Below are 21,344 nucleotides of genomic sequence, written 5' to 3'. Positions count from 1 at the left end.
GCCTTGTTTTTATCATTCAAACCTTCTTTGTTTACCTCCACTGCACTTTCTCTGTAACAACATTCTCTTAATGCTTTTCCTTTTATTCTACCTCAATGTACTTACGAATGGAGTGATCTGTCTGGATGGTATGCAGACAAAGCTTTTCACTGTAACAATAATAAACCAATTACCGGTCTCCGTTTTCACTAGCAGCAATTTACAGTGGCCAATTAATCCAACAGTTTGCATATTTTTCGGATGTGGGAGGAAACTAGAGCACTCAGAGAGAAACACATGTTCTCACAGGAATAAGGTACAAACAGTGGTCAGGATCAGGACAAAGTGGTTATCAAAGATGAGAAAATCTGCAGGTGCAGGAAATCCAAGCAACACACACACACACACACACACACACAAAATGCTGGAGGAACTCAGCAGGCCAGGCAGCATCTATGGAAAAGAGTAAACAGTTGACATTTTGGCCTGCCACCCTTCATCAGGAAGTGGTTATCAGCTGTGTTAGCTGTGAGAATCCTTATTAAACTCAGAACAAAACAGGTCCAAGCATTGGACCATGCCATCAACAATACCAATGGAATGTTTAATTATGCACTGAAGGAATAAGTTATGAATTTGAGAATACTGCGGTCAAAATCATTTGTTTGTGGTTAATATCAACCTATTAAGATGTTCAGCTGTTTTTTTTTGTTTCTCTGTTGAACATTAACGATTCAATGTCACTATCTCTAAAAGAAGAGTAGGGAGTTCCCCCTAGCATGTAGAGAAAAATATATTCCTAACCCTAACTAATTACCAAAATGATATTATACTTAATAAGAAACATATAGAAAACCTACAGCACAATACAGGCCCTTTGGCCCACAAAATTGTGCCGAACATGTCCCTATAAATTACAACCATAGAAATTACTAGGGTTACCCATAGCCCTCTATTTTTCTAAGCTCCATGTACCTATCCAAAAGTCTCTTAAAAGACCCTATCATATCCACCTCCACCACCGTTGTCAGCAGCCCATTCCATGCACTCACCACTCTCTGCATAAAAAACTTACCCCTGACATCTCCTCTGTACCTACTCCCAAGCACCTTAAACCTGTGCCCTCTTGTGGCAGCCAGTTCAGCCCTGGGAAAAAGCCTCTGACTATCTGCATGATCAATGCCTCTCATCATTTTATACACCTCTATCAGGTCACCTCTCATCCTCCGTCTCTCCAAGGAGAAAAGGATAAGTTCACTGAACCTATTCTTGTAAGGCATGCTCCCCAATCCAGGCAACATCCTTGTAAATCTCCCCTGCACCCTTTCTATGGTTTCCACATCTGTGAGATCTTGCTGTTTACAAATGGACTAATTCATTTCCTGGATTGTAAGAGTCACAATATTTCAATAAATAAGTCCAACAAATAAACAAGGGTCGTGCTGGATATGAAAGGCGTAACATTAAACATAAATTTATCTTCAATGTGCCAGATTCAATCAGTGAAGGCAGTAAGAGGCAGAGCTGATAGTCAGCTGAGATAACTGTATGAAAGTTGGGGTTATCCAGGGGTTTTAGTTTGGAAAGGTGAAACGTCACAAATACAAGTATAGCTCGTGGAAATGTGGATTAGAAAAGGCACTTCCTGTGTCTATCAACATATTTACCACAATACATGATGTTTAGTTGCACCAATGTCTGTTACTTCCTTCAATGACAATTTAAGGTTTTGACTGACATCTCATTTTGACTTTAAAGTATATTGAAATTTCCACTATTGAACTTTTCCAGTCCTCTTCTCTCTCTCTCACTTGTCCCCACTCACCTAGATCAACCCATCACCTCACAGCTCCTGCTCCACACAGTCCTTCCACTTTATTATACTGGCTATCTCCCCCTTTCTTTCCAGTCCAGATGAATGGTTGCGACCCGGAATGTCGACTGTCCATTTCCAACCATTAATGCTGCCTGACCCACTGAGAGCCTCTGGCGCCTTTTGCATTGCTGCATTCTTTACCTCCAAGAATGACAAGAGCTTCAGGTACAGGGAAACATCAACTCCTGCAGATTCCTTTCCGAGCTGTACACCATCCTGATTTGGAAATATATCACCGTTCCTTCATCACTGGGTCTAAATCCTTCTCCATCAGTACTCTGACAGCATCCCGGCTGGAAGGGTGGCAGTGATTCGAGAAGGCACTATGTTCTCAAGGAAAATTAGGGTGTAAAAGTAAATGCATCACCACACCGAACCCCCTCAAAATGAGTATATAAAAGGAAAATAGTGTTTAGCCAAAAGCAAGTTTTTGTGCGCTTAACCATACTTTGAGCGGACAACATGTTGAGATTGATAATTCAGTACAAAATATTTTTGGTGCTGTTCAAGTGTGAAGTTGCTAAATTAGGACATGTTTACAATGCAAACAAATCCAGTGAGAATTAAACTGTGAGATGACTTTTCCTATGCCCAGTGATGATCAGCCCCAGTAATTGACCAACTTGCTTACACAGAGCTGCTGCTTACAGTTAGATGAGTGCATTTATTTCCCAGTACAGACCTCTCAGTGACACTGATAGTATTTTTACTCTTGATTTAATGTGTTTCTAAGTGACAGCCTGGGCAACAGTTTAGACTAATTAGGCAATGCAGCAGAAACTCAAACACCGTCTCTATTTCTCATAACATGCGCTTAACCCTGTGCTATCAGAGGTGTGCAATTTTCATCCCTGTCTGAATCTGGTTCTTTTCAAATGAACACCACCTTCACAAGCTCTGCTAAATGCCACACAAAGAGCACATTTTATAGGAGAGGTGTCAGAGATGGACTACTAACTCTGTCTCTTTTCACAGATGCCATCTAACCTGTTGAGTGCTTGCAGTTCTTCCTGCTTTAGATTGTCAGCAATTCTTTTTCTTTATTTTCAACCACTTGTAGGTTCACATGATTTTTATGTCTTATAAAATCTCGATGCTGCTTGCAAACAGGTGGGATTTATATACACTTACTGGCCACTTTATTAGTTACACCTGCTCCTTAATGCAAATATGTAATCAGCCAATCAGGCAGCAGCAACTCAACGCGTAAATGCATGCAGACATGGTCAAGACATTCAGTTGTTGTTTAGTCCAAACATCAGAATGGGGAAGAAATATGATCTAAATGACTTTGACTATGAAATTGGTGGGGTGGATTGAGTATCTCAGAAACTGCTGATCTCCTGGGATTTTCACCCACAAGACTCTAGAGTTTACAGAGAATATTGTGAAAATTACAAAAACAGCCAGTAAGCCCCAGTCCTGAGGGTGAAAACACTTGTTAATAAGACAGGTCAGAGAAGAATAGCTAGACAGGTCCAAGCCGACAGGAAGGAGACAGTAACTCAAATAACAGTATGTTACAACTGTGGTGTGCAGAAGATTATTTCTGAACGGCAACACATCGAACCTTAAAGCAGCAGAAGGCTCTAGACATACATTCAGTGGCCACTTTATTAGGTACAGGAGATACTGAGCCCATGGAGTGTGTGTATGCATATATATTGCCAAAATCAAGGTCAAATATATTTATCGTATGTAATGAAAGTTATTTGCAGCAGCATCATCACAGGCACATCATATCAGATATACAACATTCACAAGAGAAACATAACTTAAATATAAATTATATACAATTTTTTACAAGGGAGAAAGCAATTAGAAAAAATAATGCAATTAGTATTATTAGTATTGCTGTTGTTATTAATATGGGAAATGCAGACCAATCATTAGGGGACCACACACACACACACACACACACACACACACACACACACACACACACGTAAACCTACTGGTCGGGGCACTCTTCCCCCTGACACTTTATGAGTTTTGGCTGGGTAGAAGAGGACACTGTGAGACCTTTCAATTGCTTCTAAGCTTTGACATGTGCTAGTGCAATGATCAGAACTGTCACTATTATTCCTATATCCACTACTGTAATGAGGCTTGTTGTGTCCACTGGAATTTCTAAGCACAAGATCCGAAGAATGCTGGCTACTATTTGGTGATAGTAGTCTTTCTCCCATGACTACTGGGGTATGCCCTGTCCATTGGATGATATATCAGTTCAGCTTTTCCATGACATCATTGTGTAAATTAGTTTTTAATTCAATATATATATATCCCATTAATAATGTTACCTAGCTAAAAAATTTTACGAAGTACAAAGATAAAGAGCTCCTGCAAGAGATTGCAGCTACTGGAATTTGGTGCAAAATTTAATCTTCTGGAAGAACTCAACAGATCAGACAGCTTCTTTGGAGGGAAATGGACAGTTGGCATTTTGCTTTGATACCCTTCACCTGCACCTGAGTTCCTCTGAAAGCTCCTTTTATGCTTTAGGGCAAGGATAAAGTTGGAAAAACACAACAGGTCAGATAAACCTGTAAATATTGCAGGTTATAGGAACTAGGAATAGTTGTAGGTAAAGCTCTAAATTGGAGTATTTCCAGCATTCTGTTCTCTATTCCTCTTTTAGCATCGTGAGATTTTATTTATCTCCATCTATTTACACCTCCTGTTGTTCAACTGCTTCTTTCAGCGAGCATTGCCTCATTTGTCTCGGTCAGCCTCTTTTTTATCTCCACCTCTTCACAAGACTTTCTCTTATGCATTCTTTGTCTCTCCCTACCTTTCTCTGTAATGTAAAGCTCAGTTCACTTCGAACTTTTCTCCATTTCTCTTGACCTGAAACATAATAAATGATAAACTGGTTTATTATTGTCACATATGAGAAACTTGTCTGGCACACTGTGCATACAGATCAGTTTATTACAATGGCCCATTGAGGCAGTAACAGGATGCAGAGTGAAGTGCTGCAGTTACAGAGAAAGTGCAGTGTAGGCAGGGAGTAAGGTGTAAGGCCATATGAGGTCAAATTGTTGACTTGGGATCCATTCAATATGCTTATAACAGCAAGTGCTCTGTGCTTTTAGGCTTTTATATCTTCTGCTTGATGGGAGAGGGGTAGAGGAAGAACATCCGGGCTCTTTCAGCTTCCACGGCTCCTGTCCGACCTGTTAAACAGTTCTAGCACTTTCTGGTTTTATTTCCAGCATCTCTAATATTTTGCTTTCAGTTGATGCAGGATCCTTGCCAGGCTATGGAAATATAACGCCAATAAATTCAGACTTCTCATTTTCAGAAGACTTAAATGTTTAAGTGGTTTGCAAGCAATCTGTTGAAACCCAATGAATAAAGATGAAATATCTTTACGACATAGTTTATCTTGTAAATTATGCTAATACAATCGATTATATTATTTCAGTTCATTTATAAACTGAAATGCTATGAGGGCTGAAAAGCACTTTAAATACTATTTATGTGATTGGAACTCCTTAACGATGATGATTAATTAAAGATGAAGTCTTGATTGAACCAAAGCTGCAGCTTGAGGGAGGAATTTACTCAGGAGCAACACAAATTTCAGAAGAACTGCAGATACTGGAAATCTGAAATAAAAGCAGAACATTCCAGAAGCACTCAGCAGGCCAGCTAGCACCTGTGGAGTGTGAAACACTTAAATAATCAAAGGTGTGTAAATCTGCAGATGTTGGAAATCCAAAGCAACACACACAAAATGCTGGAGGAACTCAGCAGGTCAGGCAGCATCAATGGAAAAGAAGAAACAGTTGACGTTTTGGGCTGAGACCCTTCATCAGGGCTGGAAAAAAGGATGGGAAGTCAGTGTAAGAAGGTGGGGAGGGGAGGAAGAAACATAAGGTGGTAGGTGATAGGTAAAACTGGGAGGAGCAGGGGGTGGTAAAATGCAGGGAAGTCGATTGGTGAAAGAGATAAAGGGCTACAGGAGGAGGATTAGGAGAGGGTAGAAGACCATGGAAGAAAGGGAAGGAGGAGGAGTACCGGAGGTGGGAGTGATGGGAAAGTAAGGAAAAACTTGAAAGAAGGAAACAGGAATGGGGAATGGTGAAGGGGGGGAGGAAATTACTGGAAATTTGAGAAATTGATGTTCATGCCATCAGGTTAGAGGCTACTCAGATGGAATATAAGGTGTTGCTCTTTCAACTTGAGTGTGGCTTCATCATGACAGCAGAGGAGGCCATACATTGACATGTTAAATGTTCAGGTCTGAGACCCTTCATCAGGCCATAGGTACATTGAGATAATGTTGTGGATCAAGCTGAAAAAAAGAAAAGCTGAACAAAGTCATGTACATCATTGATGTTATGAGGTTTCTTTTATCTTGCAAGATGTAAAGCATGCAATATTTCAACAAAAAGTGCCATTGGATCTATCTCAAAGAAGAGAGGACTAATTAACCTTATAGTGCGTGATGAGGCATAGCGCAATTGGCCTCGTGATCATTGTCCATCTGACTGATCCACTAATGGAGACAAAACAATGGTTGAATCTGCAGCTAATGTGCTCTCAGCAATAACCAAGGGAAAAGGTTGAAATGGCTTGTCTTTTTAATATAAAGACTCTCCAAATGCAATTTACTAATCAGATGCTGCGTGGGATAAAAAAAAATTACCTGTTATTTTGAAATTCTGCTTTGTGACATGAAAATTTTAACAAGTAGAACATTCAAAGCTGTGAAGGGAATAATTTGATGGTTAATATGGTATTAGTGTAATTTGAAAAAAAAAGCTGCAATGTAGCACCAACACAATTACACAAAAGAAGTTTTGTTAATAATTTTAGAATCCCTACATATATGTGTAGCCTTCTTTGAGAATTTTGAAATATTTACCTGTAATTATGTGCAATCTGAAATATATTGGCTATAATGTGACAGATAGGGATTTGGTAATGAAAATATGTTTATGCTGCTTCGTTAAATGCATTCTAATGTCCTCCTGTGCAATTCAACTCCATTTAAGCAGCAGGGTGGACAAGACGTCCAATATTATTGAATTACCTCAGTTAAACAGCTGGTATTTTCAAACAATAAATACTGTGACCCTCTGCTTAACAGGCCAGCTGAGTACAGATGAAGTTTGTTGAAAGTATTGGCAGGATCCTTGAGTGACAGAGCATATTGTGATTTAAATCCTCTACCATTAGGTAGGGAGTTTATTTGTACTTTTAAGAATTGTTAGGTTACACAGTTTTACTGTAGGAAATGCATTTAAAACATATCTACAGTTGTAGGTTTGATTTCAGAATGACCTGGTAATAGGCAGTATTTTATAAAGTTACAACTTTCTTATATTTGAGCAAACCTCTTTAATGTTGTGACCAGTTAATTGCTTTGAGAGACAAGCAGCATAAAATAATTTTACTCTTCCAAAAACCATCTGAGAGTCTGCCATTTATTGAGAAAATGATTTCATTGTTAAAAGATTAATTTAAAAGATTATCTTTATTTGTCACAATGAATCATGCAGTGAAATATGGTATTTGCATCAACAAAAAGTACATTTTGAGATGTGCTGGGGGCAGCACACAATAGCTGTCATGCTTACAGAACCAACATAGCATGCCCACAGCTTACTAACTGCAACCTGTATATTTTTTTGGGAATATGGGAGGAAACTGGAGAACTCGGTTGAAACCCAAGTAGTCATGCAGAGAAAGTCCAATCTCCTTACATAGAGCAGTGAGAATTGAATGCCTATTGCTAGTGCTGCAAAGTATTATGCTCCTCACTACATTACTATGTTGCCCACACATACTCTGTATCTAATGTGTCACTTAAGCATCACTAAACAAAAATGATATTGAGTAGCACTGGGAGACATTAGTGGAGTCGGTCAATAATCCGGGTAAAGGGAATGTAAGAATTAGGACAAGAGTTGGTCACACAACCAATCCAGCCTGCTTCTGTATTCAGTGAAATCATGGTTAATCTGAACCTGGTCTCTGTTCTTCTTTCTTGCATGAGTCCAATAATGCTTGATCTTTCCCCATACTCCATAATTCAAAAAGTCTATCCTAACCTTAAATATATATTTAATTCCTCCTTCTTCACATCTCTGAGGGTAGAGCACTCTAAAGGCATACAAACCTCTGCAAGAAGAAATTCCTCCTCATCTCTGTCTCTCTAGTTCCAGATTCCAGACAAATAAACTTTTTTCTCAACATCAAAGTCTCCTCAGGATCCTAAATGCTTCAGTGAGATCACCTCCTTTTGCTCTCAACTCCAAACTCAATCTTCTCAAACTTTCATTATGAGACCCCTTCTTCATTTCATCCTACTGAAGACACTCACTTGCCCCATCATTGAAATGTTCTCACAAGCAATGATCTCATTGTTAAGGACTCTTTATCTCAGTATTTAAATTCTGGTTACTTATTGCTATTTACTTATTTTCCTTTGCACAATTTGCTATCTTCTGCACTCTAATTGATCTTTCATTGATCATGCTATAGTTACTGTTCTACAGATTTGCTAAGTATGCCCACAAGAAAATAAATCTCAAGGTTGTATCTGGTGACATATATGTACTTTGATTATTACTTTTATTTTGAACTCTGGACTTCAAACCTTTCAAGGAGCATGTTAAAACAGGAGAGAAAGGTAGAAAGGTTTATGGAATAAATTATCTCTTCAAAAATGCAGGTTTAGGAAAATTTAGTCAGAGAGAGAATTGTACTGTTTGAAGTATTGCCTTTTGAAAGAAACATTGCTAAGACCTTCCACCTTTGCTCTTCAGGCCCAATGGAAATAGTAAGGAAAATTGGAGAGGCTATCCTTGGTGTACTGGGCAGTATTTATTCCCTATAACCGAGATACACCCTTATTGTGACTTTGCTGTTTATCAGATCTCCTGCACTCAAGTTGGTTGTCACATCACCTAATTACAACAGTAACTAACAATGAGTGTGCTTTATTGATATGTAATGTGTTTAAAAGATGGATGAAAGGAATGTGGAGGTTCCCTGTGTAATATCTCTCAAACATTCTTACCTCAGTGAATGTAATTTGTGTTTTGAAAAACTTAGAACTGTCTGCTATTTGTCAATTCTTTCCGAAACCTACTTCACCAATTAGCACAACAACTAAGACTGAGGAATATGAGACTGCAAATGCTGAAACATGGAGCAAAAAATTAGGTACAGGAGGAACGTAGCAGGTCAAGTAGCATCTATAGAAGAGAGGTAAGAATGTAAAAACCTGCAGAGAGTAGTGGACTCTGTACAATACATGCCACTACATTCTTCCCTACCATTGGAATTACCAACATGAGGCACAGCCTCAAGAATGCAACATCTGTCATCAAAGATTCCCGTCATCTGGGCCATGTCATCTCCTCACAGTTATCACTGGGCAGAAAGTACGGAAGCCTGAAGTTCCAAACCACCTGGTTCAAGAACAGCTATTTCCCTTCAACCGTTTAGTTCTTGAACCATTGTGCACAACCCAAATCACAACCTTAATATAACAACATTTTCACCACTTAACACCGCAATGAACTTTATTTTTTTCTTGTCTTATTGTATTCATTATTGTAAAAATTGCATATAATTTATATTTATGTTTTCCTTGTGAATGCTGCTCACATGATGCTATATGCAGGTAATGCTGCTACAAGTAATTTTTTCATTGCACCTATGCATACATGTACTTGTGTGTAAGACAATAAATTTGCCTCTGAGTTAGAAATAGACATAGAAACATAGAAAATAGGTGCAGAAGTAGGACATTCGGCCCTTCGAGCCTGCACCGCCATTCAGTACGATCATGTCTGATCATCCAACTCAGAACCCTGTACCAGCCTTCTCTCCATACAAGGGCCATATCTAACTCCCTCTTAAATATAGCCAATGAACTGGCCTCAACTGTTTCCTGTGGCAGAGAATTCCACAGATTCACCACTCTCTGTGTGAAGAAGTTTTTCCTCATCTCGGTCCTAAAAGGCTTCCCCTTTATCCTCAAACTGTGACCCCTCGTTATGGACTTCCCCAACATCGGGAACAATCTTCCTGCATCTAGCCTGTCCAATCCCTTTAGGATTTTATACGTTTCAATAAGATCCCCCTTCAATCTTCTGAATTCCAACGAGTATAAGCCTAGTCGATCCAGTCTTTCCTCATATGAAAGTTCTGGCATCCCAGGAATCAATCTGGTCTACATCTTGAAGTAGATGTTTGAGTTTGAGAGCAAATTTTACTCAAACAACCTGGAGGCCTAAATCAAAAACTTAAACTTAATTCTTTTTAGTAGAGTTCCAGTTTCATGCTCAGCCTGGTTGGGGGTGACAAAATCCCTGGGATTCATCACATCTAGAGCTGAAAAGCATCCTTTCCACACTGCAGACACCCTACATTACATTGAATAAGGTATGAGGAATATTTGAGTTGCCTTCGCTTCATGAAAACGTGTTTAACTCTTGAATGTTTAAAGGTCTGAAACTGAAGGTCAAATCTAATGAGAAAAAGAGATCCAGATGCTTGTAAAACTGAAGTGTTTTCCCTCTTTGGAAATGTGCTACTAATTACTTCTGAATGGCTGCTAGTTTAATACAAAGTGAAATACAACAGCATTGCCTCGGTACTCCTGGGGAAACAGCTCGCCACTTGAAAAAGGATTTATCACTGAGCGACTGCTTTCTATGGCATACAGTATTTGAATGCTTGCAATATTTTAACAATGTCCTAAAATGAAAATGAAAAACAAATGTGGTCCATTCTGATAAGGATGAGGAACTGCTTGTTCAAACCACAATTCCATTGTATAATATGGTGGAGCCTTGAATAAAATTCGTCACTCACAAGGCTGCCATATGGCGGCATTGCTGCTTTGTTGTAAGACCACAGCTGGTGAAGGTGACACACATTTTGTGTTGGTGCTTTTGGGACCTAGCAGATGTTTAAAAAGCCACAAGCTCTCTCTCGTCATCCTTGGTGTGTAGATTTGTGATGTGCAGAGTTCTTAGCCAAGTTTCAGCAATGCACATCAGAGTCTGAAACAGCTAATTACTAAAGGAACTTGTCCCTCTGTGAAACTTGAGAACTCAGTCTCAGTTTAGATATTGCAAGTAAAATAAATATTTCTTTCTCATTTTTGCTCTGTTAGGCTGTGACAATAACAATGTAAATGGCTAAACTGGTGCTGAGATAGTGAAAAACCTTGACATCCATACAGATCATTTCATTACAAAAGTGCATTGGGGTAGTGCAAGGGTTAACATAACAGAATGTTGTATAAAGTGTTACAGTTACAGAGAAAAGGCAGTGCAGGCAGATGATAAGGTGCAAGGCATTAACATGATACATTGTGAGGACAAAAGTCCAATTTATGGTAGTAAGAGACTGTTTAATAGTCTTATAACAACAGGACAGAAGTGGTCCTTCAGCCATGTTGTACATGCTGTCAGCCCTTTGTATCATCTGCCCAATGAGGGGTGTAGAAGGGAGAATGCCTTCGGTGGATTGGAGTCTTTAACTATGCTGGCTACTTTACTGAGGCAGCAAGTAGTGTAGATAGAGCCCATGGAGAGGAGGCTAGTTTCTGTGATGTGCAGAGCTTTGATCCCAGCTCTGCAGCTTCATGTGTTTTGGGCAGAAAAATCGCCATGCCAAACTGTGATGAATCTGGATCAGATGTCCTCTATGGTGCAGCGTTAAAAATTGGTGATGGTCAACAAGGACAATGGCTGCTGGGAAGTATGGCAAATACAGCATTCACATTCATTTTGGGAGGACTAGAATATAAAAACAAAAGTGTAATGCTAATTCTCTATAGGCATTAGTCAGACTGTATAGGGCGAATTCAGATCAGTTTTGGGCCTTATCTAAGATAGGATATCCTGACACAGGAGAAGGTCCAGAAAAGGTTAACGAGAGTGGTCCCTGGAATGAAAGGATTAACTTACAGCATGAGGAGCATTTGATGGTTCTGTGCCCGTACTTGCTGGGGTTCAGAAGAAAGAGTGAATCGCAAGGAAACTGACTGAATATTGAAATATAAGTGGATGTGAAGAGCATGTTTCCTATAGTGGAGGAATCTAATCCAGAGGGCATAGCCTTAGAGCGGAAGGATGTCCCTTCAGAACAGAGGTGAGGAAGAATTTCTTTATCCAGATTGTGGTGAATCAGTGGAATTCATTGCCAAAGAAGGCTATGGAGGCCAGGTCACTTTGTACATTTAAAGTGGAGGGTGATAGCTTCTTGATTAGTAAAGGCGTCAAAGGTTATGGGGAGAAGGCAGAACATTAGGATTGAGAGGGATAATAAATCAGCCATGATGGAATGGAGGAACAGACTTGAAGAGATGAATGGCATAATCCTGTTCCTATGTCCTAATGACAATCCAAATTTCTTTAGCCACCTGCAGAAGCAGAGGCAATGGTGGACCTTCTTGGTTTCGGTGTTCAGTGTTTGAACTAGAATAGACTATTGGTGATGTTCACTCCTAGGATCTTGAAGCTTTCTGCCCCCTTGTCCTTGGCATCAGTGACGTTAGCAGAAGCATGCACACACCATCGCCCCACTTACTTCCTGAAGTCAATAACCAGCTCCAGTTTTACTGACATCGATGATTTCAAAAGCTTCCTAAACTCACAGCAATGTGAACAATAAACAGCTAGGGATCTTGTCATATGAGGAGCCATTGCTTAGAGATTTGATTCGGTGGACATTTATAGATTGAAGATATTTTGGAGGGGGTGAGATGCATTGTACACCATCACCTATCTAATCCTGCTCCACCCTTTCATTGCACTTCTATATATTGGCCATCTTTTCTCTTCCCCTCTCCCAGTCCTAATGCAGTGTCTTGACATCTCTTTTTTCCTCTGACGATGTTACTTGACACACTTCCAGCAGTTTGTTCTTCTTTTCATGAGGGTTAATTTACAGTGGTCAGGTATCCTACCAGCCCATGCATCTTTGGAATGCCTGGGCAACCCATGAGGTGATGGGGAGAATGTGCAAACTCCACATGGACTGGATCTGGGGTCTGGATTGATTCTGGGTTGTTGGAAGAACATAATTACTCGTTGCGCTCTGGTGCTTAATGGATGCAAAGTGTCAACAAGTACATCCCTCCCATTGTCACTCACTTCTAGCTTTCATGTTGGTTCTGGGAATGTGTTTCCACTTCCTACATCAGGTCCTCCCCCCACAACCTAAGGTTCAGCAGAAGGAATCTGCCGCATTCCTGCGGCAAACTCATATCCTGTTTTCAGGACATGGCTGGGAAATGTCCAGTGGAGGTGGCTCGGTGGTTTTGGAATCCCATGTCCTGCTGGGATTCCTAAACCTATGGGCATCTGTGCTGGGAGATACTGGCTGTTCCACCTGGGAACACTGCTCTCTCTCAGCCAGTTCTGGCTGAAGCCTTCAAATCTCCCAAGACAACCGTTGCTATTTAATGACTCTCACTGCCCAGGACATGTCCTCTTCTCATTACAATCATCAGGGAGGAAGTGCAAGAGTCTGAAGACCAGCAATCAGTGTATTAGGAAGAACGTTTTCCCCTCGACCATCAAATTTCTGAACAGTCCATGAATCCATTAACACTACGCCGCAGTCCCTATTTTACACTATTTATCTTATTTATTTTTATTATAACTTATTGTAGTTTTTATGTATTGCTGTTTGTTATATACTGCTGTCATGAAACAGCACATTTCATGATATACTGTACGCTAATACTAATAAACCTGATTCTGATTCTAATATTTGAGAAGAGAGTGACTTTCTTAACATCTACTCAGTGAAATTCTCCCACAGTCTCAGGGTAACTCTCCTTATCTTTCCAGTGCCTATGTCTATTCTCAGAGAATTGCTTTGCATGCTTTATGTTTTTGCCTTTCCCTTTCCTTCCCGGTTTTCTGCTTCATGGGCTTACTTTAACTCCACAGGGGATGTGTCTTCAGAATGAAACAGGTGAGATTGTGACCTCTGTGTAAAGCCTGTAACGTGGACCGATTGTTCTTTATCAAAACTTCTGATTGTCTCCAATTATCTCTTGCAATGCCAGCTGCGATCTCAGGTGCCAATTGGCAAAGCTGCGTCAACCTGTGTCTCAGTGGGAGTACTCTTGGTTCTGTGACAGAAGCTTCCCTTCATGATTTAAGAGACTTGTGCATAAAGTCCTCTGCTGGTATTGCTCGAAGAGACATTAAATTAAACATGCCTCTTCTTTCAAGTGTGCGTGAAAGATCACAGAGTATCAATTTACAGGGACTCATTGCTGGTTTACCCTTGAATCTGCATTATTAAAACACATTATCTCATCATCACTGTATTGTCGTATGTAGGAGCTTGCTATGTACAAAGTATCAGATTAATCACATCAGAAGTTCATTCCCGGTTATATTGAGCTGAAAGCTGGTATTACAGGCAATAAGTAAATCTTCTGCTTTTCCAAAATGTTATAAAATTCCAACCATCAGCCCTATTCTTCAAGTTGATATGAACTTTTGCTTTCAACAGATGTATCTCCTGCTTTATTTAGAAATATGTACAAGAGATAAGGAAATAGCTCTTTTGAACTGCAAACACTGGACAGCCTAGAGTAAACCACAAGACAGTTTGAACTGTGATTGCAAGGCAATGAATTCAACAGAGAAGACATCAAAAAGAACGTTATTGAGACAGACGCTGCCATAAATATTCTACAGAATGGCAGTGATTCTCTTTCGTTGCAAAAGCAGAAAAGGAGTGTAGATTTTTTTTCAAAACACTGAAAGACTAAAATGTGTTCATGGTCCGAGGGACCTGCGCCTTCTTATAACTGAATCACTAAAAGTTATTGTCAGTATCGGGTGATAAATTAAGGTGTTTATCATTAATTATGGAATAAAGTTCAGAATCAGGATCAGTATCAGGTTTATTATCATTGACAAATGTCATAAAATTTGTTGTTTCCATGGCAGCAGTACAGTAAAAAATCTATAAATTACAATAAAAAGTAAAATAAATAAATAGAACAAATGAGAAATAATGAGGTGGTGTTCATGGGTTCATGGACTGTTCAGAGATCCGACGGAGAGGGGAAGAAGCTGTTCCAAAAATTATGTGTGTGAGCCTTTAGGCTCCTGTACCTTCTCCCCAATGGTAGTAACAAGAAGTGAGCATGTTCCAGATGAAGATGGGGATAGTCCTTAATGATGGATGATACCTTCTTGAGGCATCATCTCGTGAAGATGTTCTCAATAGTTGGGGGGGGGGGGGGGCGGAGCTTGTGCTCCTTATGGAGCTGGCTAAATCTACAACCCTCTATAGGACCTGTTCATTCTCTGCATTGTAGCCTTCGTACCAGGCAAACATTTTGGAAGGCAAACTGTAGTCTTTATTGCGAGAAAATTTAAGAAGCTGATTAAAGATGTTTAACCATAAATATTTTGGAAACCTAGAGATATATTCTGCAGCTAAGTTCTGATAAACCAGATGGTCCAAGTGAAGTTGAAGATTAATATTAGCCAATCTAATGTTTTACCAAGAGAATACAAAAAGAACAGAAGCCTGTTTCTTGGATGTGGGAGACCAGGCACATTGGTGCATCTCGAAGAGCTGCTGCTTCACCGCACCAGAGACCCAGGTTCAATCCCAATACAGGGTGCTGTGAGCGTGGAGTTTGCATGTTCTCCCTGTGATCATATGGGTTTCCTCTAATTGCTCCAGTTTCCTCCCACATCCCAAAGAAACGTTGATTAATTGACTTGCTAGTGTTCCTAGTTTGTGAGTGAATGACAGACTATAAAACAAGATTAATGTAGGGCTAATGCAGATGGGCAGTTATCGTTGGCTGAAGGCCTGCTTCTGTGCTGTATCTATCAACGCCTCTATGACTAGGTGACATTTGGAAAATTCTGTTTCGACTTCAGTCGGAACAAAATACTTTATATCCAGAGAACTCTGGTAATGAAAGATGAAAGCTGCAGTAGAAATTCAACCAAACACCACTATTTTAGATTTTTGTCATGAAATGCAGATCTAATAAGGATGATATGCAAATCTGGTAAAAAGTCATTTATGTAATATGAAAAAAGATTAATGGTTAAATGGAAGAATGATTCTAATCTAAGGAAATGAGACCTAAAATCTGAAGTTAAATACTTAAAAAAAACAAGTCAAGTAATTATAATTCTCTCAAACTGGCAAATATCAGATTTCCCTAGCTTAATAATATCTACCTTGTCAATGATGAGTTATGAGGCTTCTACTTTCAAGAATTCTAGTTCACATATATCCAGTTCCCATCAATGTATTCATCATGAGCAGTAATTGCTTCTTTTAAAATCAATTGCAACAGATAGTTTTTTCATTATTTTTGTTATAAGTAATGACATACATCATTGTAAATACGTTAATGTGTGTTAGAAGGGTTCAGTTCCATTTTCTTCCAAGTCCTATCATCTTTTCAAACTATCAAGTGCTATAGTTTTCGACCCCTGCGCCTCTAATTATTGGATGTAAATTTGCATCTGCATGGAATTACAATATCATTCTTAGTTCTTATTCTCTTCTTCAGATCATTATTGATGAGTTAAGTTGGCAAGTTAGAAAAGGAGTGAATGAGAGGGGAAGGTCATTTGCACCTTTTCACTCCAGGATGAGACCTTATTTATCACCTGTTTCATCTACGGCCACAATGATAAATTAGGGTGCTTATCCTTGTTTAAGGAATAACGTTCATGATCAGAATCGGGTTCATGATCACTGACCTACATCATGCAATTCATCATTTTGTGTCAGCAGTACAATGCAAAACATTAAAAATTGTTATGCGTAAGTAACAATAATAAATAAATACTGTAAAAGAGGAATAGTGAGGCTGCATTCATGAGTTCATAGACTGCTCAAAAACCTGATGGTGAAGAAGCTGTTCCTAAAATGATTAATTTTTTTATATATAGAAATGCACCATGGAATAGCCTCTACCGGCCCTTTGAGCCAGACTGCCTAGCAACCCTCTAATTTAAACCTAGCCTAGTCACAGGACAATTTACAATGACAAATTACCCCACAAAACTGTATGTCTTCAGACCGTGGGAGGAAACTGGAACACCCAGAGGAAGCCCAGAAGGTCATGGGGTGTATGTACAAACTCCTTACAGACAGCGACGGCAATTAAACTTAGGTTGTTGGTACTGTAAAGAATTGTGCTAACCGCAATGTGACTGTGGCAAGAGCATGGGCCTTCTCATAAGAAGAGGGCATGTCCTGTGTGATTGGGGTAATGAGGTGAGGGTCTGTCCCGGATTGCAAGGGCTCTTAATGATAAAGTCTGCTGTCTTGTGGCACCACCTTTTCCAGCTGTCCCTGATGGTAGGGAGGCTTGTGTGTGTGATGGAGCTGGATGAGTACCCAAAAAGAAAGAGGTGCAGTGGTTGGAAATGGTTGGGGAGGTAGAAGGATGCTTAAATACATGCTTGACATGGAATTAACAGGTGCTGGCACTAGCTGAACAATGTAGCGTGCTGTTCCCATTTGGCTCTTGAATACTGTCAAAAGAAGTAACCAAATGAGAACTAACGCTCTAGGATATGCTTGAATATTTCACTTGAGATGGGCATTCCAAACTCAGATACAGCCAAATTCTGCCGACTTGAAGCTAAGGGACATCTTTATTGGCTTTGAAGTAAAGTTTAGTGTCAGAGAAACCCACAGAATCCTGACTCTGACTTCTGAGCAATTTACAGAACCTAAACTTGACAGTTCACATTCTGTTCCTTGTTCATTAAAATTCACACCTTGGAATAAAGTTCAGTAATGAAGGGAGTTTCATCTGTCGTCGCACCAGCTGTTCAAAAGTCCTGATTAAACCCCTCATAAGTGAATTAATCATGCATGTGCCATATGTTTCAGTTTACCCTGCTGTCTTGCTACAGATAATCAGACCTAATTATCCGATTCGGAGGTTTGAGATTTCCTTTTAATATTTGATGGGTTGCTATTAGAATACTTTTCTTTATCAAGAGGAATATTTGACTAACAAGCCTATCGGATGTGTACTTTAACTTGTTAATATTAGAGAAATTTCTGTAATATGTCACGAGTGATCTAAATCGTTATCAAGGCATTTGTTTTTGCTTTGAAGGCAGTACTAATTTTGTAGTCCTTTTTTTCTTTCATATTCTTTGAGGATTTGTTCTGAAATTCTGGAAGCTTAACACAGGGACATTATTTAACAAATAGTCCGTACGGCACGTGTTTAAATTCAAAGTGACGTTAATTTCTCATCAAAAAAAGTCTTTGCTTTCTTTTGGAGTTATACAAGTTCAGCAAATTCCTGCCATGGAACCACCAATGCCCAGGAATGGAAAAGTCTACAAAAAGTGGTGGATTCAGCCTCGCCCATCACAGGCAAAGCCTTCCCCGTCATTGAGCACATTGACAAGGAGTGCTGCCACAAGGAAGCAGACACCCATCATCCAAGCCATGCTCTTGTCTCACTCCAGTGAGCCTTAGGTCCCACACCATCGTGCTCAGGAATAGTTAATACCCTACAACCAAAAAGGCCATTGAACCAGCATTGAAAACTTCACTCGCTTCAAAACTAGACTGAATACACTACCTATAAACTCATTTTCAAGCATTTTCTACAACTCAGTATTAGTTATTTACTTTTTTACTATTTGCTCAATATGTCTTCTTTTGCATACTGGTTGTTTGTCAGTCTCTGTTATTTGTATTTTTCATGCATACTATTGTGCTTCTTTATTTCCCTGTAAATGCCTGAAAGAAAATTAATCTCCACATAGTGGCATGTATGTACTTTGATAATAGATTTACTTTGAACTTTGAACTTTGATATAATTTAAATAGGTTTCATCTAGACTTAAGCACCTAGATTTCTGGTATCATGCCGGCCAGTAGTGGCATCCACATCAGACTTCGAGGCAAGTGGTTCTGAGTTCGAATCCGGCTGGCTTTTGCACTCTTTCCTTCCATGCTGGGTCGAGCGTTGAGCTAGCAACTTGACCTCACAAAAAACAAACAAAATGCTAAAGGAACGGCAAGATTGCAGTCCGATGCACCACAAGGAACAACACATTGCTGGCATTACTGCAATCTAGGTTTTAAAATCTAATTTGGTATCACAAATTTAGAAAAGAACAGGGACAAATTCCTCAACAAGCGTTGAAGAATAATGTCTCAGTGAGTCTACAAAGGCCGGACACCACAGATATGAATAACATTTATTCATAATAACCTTATTAGTAATTGCGGGGGAGTGAAAATTTATTTTTTTTTAACTCTGATATCACAATGTTAAGTTGGCTCTTGGTCTGCTCTCAAGTAGTTTCAAAGGTTATTGGAGAACCATTTTGACAGAGTAAATAAGAAAAATGGTTTTCAATCACACAAGAGTCAGTAACCAAAGAACACAGATATCAGATAATAAGAACCGGAGACAACACGAAGATTCTGCCTTTGCTCAGTCAGTGGTTATGATCTGATAGAGTATGTTCTCTTTCAAAGAGAGATTGCAACAAATTCAATTGCAACCTTTAAATCAGGAATTGGATAAATATTTGACAGAGAATGATATGCTGGACTGAGGTGAGAGAGTGAAAATAATTGAGGGTCTCTTCCAATCATGCCCATTCCTTTTTAAGAAAATGGAAGTGGGGCAACATGCTGGCCAGTCTACAGGTATGATTGAAATGCTGAGGCTTTCGACCCCGCTCCTGACTACCCTGCTGGCATATTTAGTCGCTGGAAAATTAAAGTGAAGAGCAAGATTGCTATACCAGAGGGACATCAGGGACTCTGTATACTTTGCTTCACAGAAAAATGGCTATCCCCCTCCATTTCAGTCACGGCGCTGCAGCCGTTGGCTTCACCATGGCAAAATCAAGCCAGCTCAGTCTTTTAAAGGTAGAGGAGATGGAGTATGCTTTATGATTAACTCATCACATACACAGACGTGGTGGTTATGTCTCAGTCTTGCTCACCTGACCTGGAACATCTAGCGATCATACCATCCTGGTAGCGATGTATATTCCACCTCAAGTCAAAGACAGACAGGCACTGCTGGAGTGGAGCATAGTCATCAGCAGACATGAAATGATGCACCCTGATGTCTTCCTTATCTTTGTGGGGGATTTCAACTTGAAGAAGTCTCCTAACAATTACCACCAACATATCACCTGTAGAACCAGTTAGCTCTATCATGGGCATTAGCCTCCCCAGCATCGAGGACACCTTTAAAAGGAGATGCCTCAAAAAGCTATATATATTGTACAGACTGATAGGCAGGTGTACTGGCCAGCCAATCAGACATAGAAATAAGATCATAAGACCATAAGACATAGGAGCAAATTAAGCCATTTGGCCCATCGAGTCTGCTCTGCCATTCAGTCATGGCTCATCCCACTTTTGCCTCCTCAGCTACACTCCCCAGCCTTCTCCCCATAACCTTTGATGCTGTGTCCGATCAAGAACCCATCAAGTTTCGCCTTAAATACCCTCAAGAATCTGGCCTCCACAGCTACCTGTGGTAATAAATTCCACAAATTCACCACCCTCCGGCTAAAGAAATTCCTCTGCTTCCCTGTTTTGAATGGGATGCCCCTCTATCCTGAGTTTGTGCCCTCTTGTGCTAGGCTCCCCCACCATGGGAAACATCCTTTCCACATCGACTCCATCTAGGCCTTTCAACATCTGAAAGCTTTCAATGAGATTTCCCCTCATCCTTCTAAATTATGACAAGTACTGATGCACTATCAATTACTCCAAAAGACTGGAAGTAGGGTAAATACTGAAAGGCTTTTATTAACAGTAAAATGGGACCTCGTCCATGCTGAGTATCTGCCCTGGACTGAGAGGAGGAGCAGTGGCACAATCGCCTTTTTCAGGAGTCTGTGGGAGGAGCCACAGGAGCAGTCAGCAGAGGGGCATGTCCAGACAGGTAACCCAGTTACAACATATATATGTAAACACGAGGAATTCTGCAGATGCTGGAAATTCAAGCAACACACAGCAAAGTTGCTGGCGAACGCAGCAGGCCAGGCAGCATCTCTAGGAAGGGGTACAGTCGACGTTTCTGGTCGAGCCCCTAATGAAGGATCTCGGCCCGAAACATTGACGGTACCTCTTCCGAGAGATGCTGCCTGGCCTGCTGCGTTCACCAGCAACAACATATATATATATATATTATTTACCACAAGTATAGACCCAGAGCTGTCAAACGTTCCTTGTATGACAAAACTTTCATTCCCAAAATCATCCTTGTGAACCTTCTCTGAACCCTCTCCAATGTCTTTTCTTAGATGAGGAGCCCAAAATTTTTCACAATACTCAAGGTGAGGCCTCACCAGTTCCTTGTAAAGCCTCAGCATCACATCCTTGCTCTTGTAGTCTAGACCTCTTAAAATGAATGCTAACATGGCGTTTGTCTTCCTCACCACCAACTCTATCTGCAAGTTAACCTTTAGGGTGTTCTGCACATGGACTTCAAAGT

Source organism: Mobula hypostoma, chromosome 5 (genome assembly GCF_963921235.1).
Source record: "Mobula hypostoma chromosome 5, sMobHyp1.1, whole genome shotgun sequence".
In the NCBI taxonomy this organism is placed as follows: Eukaryota; Metazoa; Chordata; class Chondrichthyes; order Myliobatiformes; family Myliobatidae; genus Mobula; species Mobula hypostoma.
Note: the sequence above shows the minus strand (reverse complement) of the source record.